General features: G+C 30.4%; 1 long non-coding RNA gene across 1 annotated transcript; it reads left to right on the forward strand.

Moving 5' to 3' along the window:
• The first annotated feature begins 2,556 nt into the window (after window positions 1–2,556).
• On the forward strand, window positions 2,557–2,827 carry LOC108913820. The gene is made up of 2 exons (XR_001964641.1): window positions 2,557–2,634; window positions 2,693–2,827. It is a non-coding gene; the product is annotated as an uncharacterized LOC108913820 (long non-coding RNA).
• The last annotated feature ends 4,269 nt before the right edge of the window (window positions 2,828–7,096 follow it).

Genomic DNA, 7,096 nt, shown 5'->3' on the forward strand with positions numbered 1-7,096 from the left:
TCGTCATTGGTTATACAATAAGCTACACTTGTTATATAAACCAGATATATTCAATGATATCAGGCCTGGTTTTGGAAATAAGATCCAAGATTCTTGGAGAGCCTTTAAATGTAAACTTATCTCGTTATAGAAACTCTCATTCCAACTCTCTTGCACCACATTTCCAATCTCTCCAACTCTTACTCAATTTAACAATACTTATCCCAGGAATTTTTAATATTCATATATAGAATACAGATGTCTCATTATGGCTTTCGATTCAAAACATTCACTTACTATCAGCGTTTATTTTTTTCGTGTGACTCAATCTTCTAAAACGATTTATCTGGATTAATAAGTATGTACCTATAGATCAGAATAAAAATGTATACCTGTTGATTTTAATTCCTTTGCAGGTTATCCCTATATGGCATATATCTTTGAAATCTTTTTATAAAAATGCTTACTACAAATATTCTTTTGTTAGCAAGATTAACAACATATTTTTGATAGCACTATCTAATCCATTCTTTTTTAACTGAGGATCTTTTGAAAACATGTGAAAACTAATAGTCTCACCAGTTTCTTTTCTCAGCATTACGATACTTTTATAAGTATCTACACTACAAATTGGGCCTCCAGAATTATAACTTGACGTAGTTTTAGATAAAAGTTTGTGAGCTCAACAGTACTTAAAGAACAATCTAACATAAAAAAACAAGAACAACAATTCCTGTGATACATGACACAGGGAAACTTCAAAAATACAGATGATAACTGAAATTTGGTAAATTTATTAGCAAATATAACAATGTTTAATGATGACGTTATTCGCTTTATACAATGAATGATGTCACTCATCAGTTTATAGGCAGGCAGACGTAGTGCGAAGGGGATCAGCAGTTTGTAGGCAACCTTCTCCTTTTAGTGATCTTGGGTTGTCACATCGTTGGTTTCAATTTCTTGAAGTTTCTCTTATCACATTAAAATGCAACATTCTGTTTCATTGGCTGTGATTGGTGTAATTTTTCACGAGATACTATTCAACAAATCAGTGATTGCATTCTCTCGAGCGTAGATATAATGGTTTGTCATTATTTATTGTAAAGGAGGCATTAAAATTGGTGATGCCAAGACTTAGAGAATTTCTGTTACTGGTACCAATGGTGCAATGTTAGTTTGCCAAAGCTCGGCGGTCATGTGGCTTGTAAACATTTATGAAGGCTGTATACATTGGAGTAGATCGTTCCTGCAGCTTGTCTTGAGAAATTTTGTGTTTTCTTATCTGTTAGTACATCCTTATTTATAAGGCAGATATGTTGCCAAATACATATTCCTATATTCGGAGGAATGTTCTACAACGCCTTGGACAGCAAATACATATAAATATCAAGCAGAGCAATTTCCACCGAAATTAATAAGCATTACTTAACATTCTTCTTCTTAACTCTTCTTAAACAAGAAAACAGGTTCTTGAATTTAAGCCTCCCTGTAATGGCTGCTTAAGATGTTATTTAATTGATAACATGTTTAGACCTTGCGCAGAAGTTACACAAGTTCAGCGACAATGCAGTACCGCTAGAAATGCAAAATATACATGCATTTATCGTGCCTGTATTTTGTATTTTTAACTAAAAAGAGTACAAAAATGGATATTCGAATGAATGGCATATTTGAAGATGACCTAGATATTTTAGAGATTGTCCATTATAAGTTTTTTCTCCATTTTAGAAACAATACTGTCAGTCCTATGAATGAGTTATTAATTTATACATTTCATATTTTGGGCATTGGTTGGGCATTTAATTACTGTTGGTGATTTTGGAGGTGTACATTGATTTATACTGTAACATCCACAATTTATAAAAATCCACAAACAATTTTTAGACAGTGAAAAGTTTAATATTCAAAATCAGTATTTTTACTTTGTACTATGGTGCTATGATGTGCCCATGATACGAACTGAAGAAAAACAAGAACTACCTAACATAAAGTAATGAGTCACTAGATTTCTGCATATTGCCTCCATAAAGATATATCTTGTTAATTGTTCCGTGCAATATGCTAACAAATTAAGTATAGTTTATGCTGATGCTAAAATGCTATGCTAAAATTAGAACTAATTTCAGTAATTAACTAAGATCTTTTTATCTTCCATAATATCATGCAACATTAAAAAGTCCTTAGTTACTTACATTAAGAATGCCTTTATTAAACTGTTCCTAGTGTAATATCGGTGCGAACCAATGATATAGCAACTAGTCTAGAAGTTACTTAGTCATGGCTTGATTAGATTAAACATAGTATTGGCAAATATGACAAATTTTCATTAGTTACATTTTAGTGACAAAATTCCAAAACTATTTCCTACTAACCCAGACATTTTGTAGGCAATACTTTCATGACAACCTGGTAAATGAGGTATAATTTTTGGGAATAATAAGTTGGCATATTTTTATTGTATATTTGATTTCGATGCTGTCTGTTATAGTTGCTTTTGAGTCACAAGTTAATATTACCAATTTTTATTTTATTTTTCACAAATAGGTATTTGAATTCTGATTATTTTTACTTTCCAGGTTTCCTGAAAATTCTGAAGAAATTTAAAGAACTAAAATATTTTCATTAAGACATGGATTAGAAATTTTAAACAATGTATGTACATCAGTATTCTTTTTAAAAAGTAAATTTTAATTTTTTTTTTCCTTTTTAGGTCAATTCTAATAAAAGCGTGACTACATTAAAAACAGGAATAACTTCTGGTAGGAAACAGAATTGTCTACTACTATATTATTTTAACTTATAACATATAAAAGTGGATTTATTCAATTAAAGTTTTGTTTTATTATATCTACCATGTATTGTAGTTAGGAATAGCTTAATAACATCTTCTGTTATAATATTCAAGATTAGCAAAATAAATAATAAAACAATATCCCAAAATGTAGAAAAATTTAGTTAAAGATATTGTGAGGAAACAACTACAGAGGTAGGGGGAGGGGTGGCTAATGGTCTTTGAATCAGTAATGAATTACACTCTCAATCTGGTTTCGACATTATTAGTTTTCATCGGTATGCCATAGGTGAGACAAGCAACAAACTAGCTATTTTGAGTAGGTAATTTGGCTGTGTGAGTATACAGAGTGTCCAATAATTAGCATACTATGAACAGATCTTTTATATGTTATATCTACAAGTTGTCCCATAATTAGTGTGCAATACTTCAGCAGTATATTCTACGATCAAATATAAGATTAATTTTTCCTATAAACAAGGGTTGAAAAATGCTTCTGAAAGGAGCTACGTCCTTCTAAAGAGGCCTCAGGAGATCATATTTTTCAAAATATTTCCAAAACCAGTTAACATATTATGAATTTTGGTATGTTGGACACTCAATGAATGTTCTAACGAACTACATGAAAACTGTTTAAACATTTTAGTCAGGGGGGCTCACGGGTAAAATGCGCCCCCAATTTTTTGCATGTCAATATTTTCAAATTTAAACATCAATCTATGATATCTATGAGTTTTTTACAAGAAAATGTACTCTTGATTTACTTCGTTAAAATGCTTCGTTTTCGGTAAAAATTGATTTTAAAGTTTTATTACATAATCTCAAGAATGAAAAAGGATTACATGAATAGGTAGATAGGCCATAAAAACAAACGTTTGTTTACTTGAATTAATTTGACAGATTATTAAACTTAAATTTTTGCATTCACTTTACGGTGCTGTATTGGACTTTAAGTAAAATCTAAACAAAAATGCAGAATTTTAATAGACATTCATTTTGTGTATGGATTTTGTAATGGGAGAGCATTAGCGGCACCAAGGGAATACCAACGGGGATACACAAATCGGAGGCAACTTGGACGTAGAGGTCAAGGAAGACCACCAAATGATTATAATTTTTAAAATGCCTTAAATCAATTTGATGATCATTCTAATGTCAGCATCCGCACAGCGTCAAGAGCCACTAATATTCCACGAACAACATGAGAAATGTAAGAAACGTGTATTAAAACTAGTCCAAAGCTCTCATTTTAGCTTTCACGAATGGTCACTATCCATGGCTTTTATCCTTATTGAAAAAGTAAATATTGGGAAAAACTTTATATTACAAGAATTACTCAAAATTTAACGATGTTCAGATGAACCGCACATCCACGTTCCAGGAATCAATACATTTTTTAGTATCCTTGCACCATCTATACAGAAAGATTTGAACTAACAATTCTAACTGCAATTTGAAGCTATTTGGGAACTAAATAAATTTCTTCATTTCAGAGATATTGACAGCGGGAGTATTAAATAACACAAAAAAAAATGTAAAACCAACAGCATCAAAAACTGAGAGAAAGATACTTACAAAAAAAAGTTAAGGAGCATTAATAAAATAATAGTACAAAAAAACCACATTTGATCAACATAACTAAGTTATGTTTTTCCTTCTACAAATTTTTTTTTCCAATTGTTTCTTGAAGAGCTCACTATTTATATAAATTATTACTTTTTGTAGCATAAATTGTTGCTTAAATTTTTGAAATGTCCGCATATGAAAAAGTTGAAGAAATATCTATCCACAACACTCCCAATATGGAACAGATGCTCCTCATTAAAATTTAGATATTATTTTATTATCGCGTCTGGAGTAAGCAATTTTAATCGGCTCACATTTAAGGAGCTGTAATCGCTTTAGGAGGCAATGTTTTTCTCTTATTTTTAATCATAAAATGCATTGATAAAATATTGTGTGCTAATTTTGGGACTCCTATACATCTCGTTTATGTATTTTTTCTGTATCACACTTTTCTTTTAAATTTTTAATTATGTAGTACCATTGTTTATTTTTGTTACTTGTTCCCAATAAATTGAAGACACAATATAAGTTTTTTGTAATTTTTTTTCATAAATCCTTCGTTAATAAACTTAATGTTTAACCTTAGTAGAAATATATTAATAAAATAAAAAAAAACCTGAATAAATGTTTCTAGACCATAACTAATACTCATTTAAAAAAAATACAATTTTGCTACTAAAAACACCAATATCATCTATTAAGTCCATTCTGAAAAAATATGAGCCAGTTTTTATCTTAATTCAATTAGCAGCAAAGGTACAGAAATGGTAAAAAAATATTACAAAAATGACTATTATCCCATTATCTCGAAAACAAATGGAGGTATCAAATTTCTGATTTGAGTATGTGTCTTCGGTGTTTACCATACTTATTTTCTAAGATACCCTAGATTCCAATCAAAAGTGGATATCTGTATAATTAACTTCTATAGGCATTAACCTTTTCTTTCCTACTCTCCTTCTATTTACACTTCACGGGCGTTGGATTTGGATTAGTGTCCTATATTTCTATATAACCACTAATCCCATGTGTTCCTATTTTCTTTCGTTAGGTACTTTCTTCCCCTTTACAGTTTCTCTCTTATTTTTCCCGCCTCTGCTATTTGTTTTATTCCTCTTTTATGTTACATTTCTTGCTTTGTGTACCCTCCATGTTATTCTATTTGATTCCATCCTCATCGCATGTCCGTACCAGTTCAGTTGATTGAATTCAATATTCTTAATTTCATTTCTATTATCAATTCTCCCTGTCCTAGTGTCTTGTTTATTGAATAATGTCACTTATTCAAATTTTCCACTCTTCGTTTCTAGTTCAAAATTCGATTTTTTCATCGTCAGCAATGATTAACCAGATATTCATAAATTTTTACTGTTTCTAGCTACTATATTTCTGTATTTTATTCTTGTTTTGTTGATTTCTTTGCCATTTATCACCATTATTTTGCTTTTTGTCATGTTTCATTCCATTTCCAATTGTTATTTGTACTGCCCATATATCTATAATTTTTTTAATTTTTAAGTAATCAAAATATCATCTATGTACATCAGAACTTTCAATTTTACTAATTGTAATATGTGACCCTATTATTATCTGCAGTTGCTTTCTTATTCTGTTAGTCCTCATTAACTCATTCACTAGTATTATAAATAACAATGAACTGAGACTATTACTTGTATAAAAATTAGTGGGACTTTAATTTTTACAGGAATTTTTATATCTTTGACTCTTCTATCGAATTGAACGATGCTCTTAGAATGACAAATATCAGTATGTCTCTCTCCATTTTCTATTTTTTCTATTGGATTTTTCAATATGTATACAGGGTGGTGCAACCAAGATGGGGTGGAAGATTACGCCTGACCGACGAGGAATAATGAAATAATTTTTTGTCGCGAGGTACATAGTTAAGAGATCTATATTCTAAAAATATTTTCATTATACAGGATGCACACAAAAGTCCGTGGCAAACCAAACATATGTTTTTTTAAATGGAACACCCTGTATTTGAATACTAAAATGAATTCTACCCATAACTACGATGCTTTTGATATAATGGTTCATGAGTCTAAAGTTTATAGTTTTAGAGAAAATGGGGCTTAAACTTGAAAAACTACCCCCAAATCAATCAAATTCCTCCCCCATCTAAAAAGGTTGTCAAAAAACAGAACCTAGTACAAAATGTACCATATCCTTGGGTATAATAATGAATGTTCACTGATTAAAAAATCACTGACTAATATACAGGGTGATGGAGCTTGACTATTTCACTCGAAAGTCAATTTTTTTAAATGGAACACCCTAAATTTTATTTGCCCATGTTAAAGGCAATAAAACCAGCTTTCAAAAAATATGGCACCATGATACCCTTCAATAAAATACTTTATTAGGAAATCATAGGAAAACTTTGATTTTTCAAAGAACGACTGAAACAAACTATGAAATAACGACCAAAACTTCAACATTTAGTAAGGGGCTATGATGTCAGTAAACTGTAGCTTCTCATTCTTTATTGAACTGTTTTAAGAGAAAGGAAGGGTTACATTCACAAAATATACAGTAGTTAATAAATCAATTACAAATAAAGAAAATCAATACCATTATTACTAACGTTACAGAAAGATGTAAATGCTTTATAAGAGTTGTTCAATCAGGCCGCCATTTTGTTGAAGACATATTTCAAGCCGATGTATGAAGGAACGTTCAACATTTTGTAAGGTCTGCTCTGTAATTTGATTGAAACATTCTTGAATCCGTATT

Source organism: Anoplophora glabripennis, unplaced genomic scaffold (genome assembly GCF_000390285.2).
Source record: "Anoplophora glabripennis isolate ALB-LARVAE unplaced genomic scaffold, Agla_2.0 scaffold942, whole genome shotgun sequence".
NCBI lineage: Eukaryota > Metazoa > Arthropoda > Insecta > Coleoptera > Cerambycidae > Anoplophora > Anoplophora glabripennis.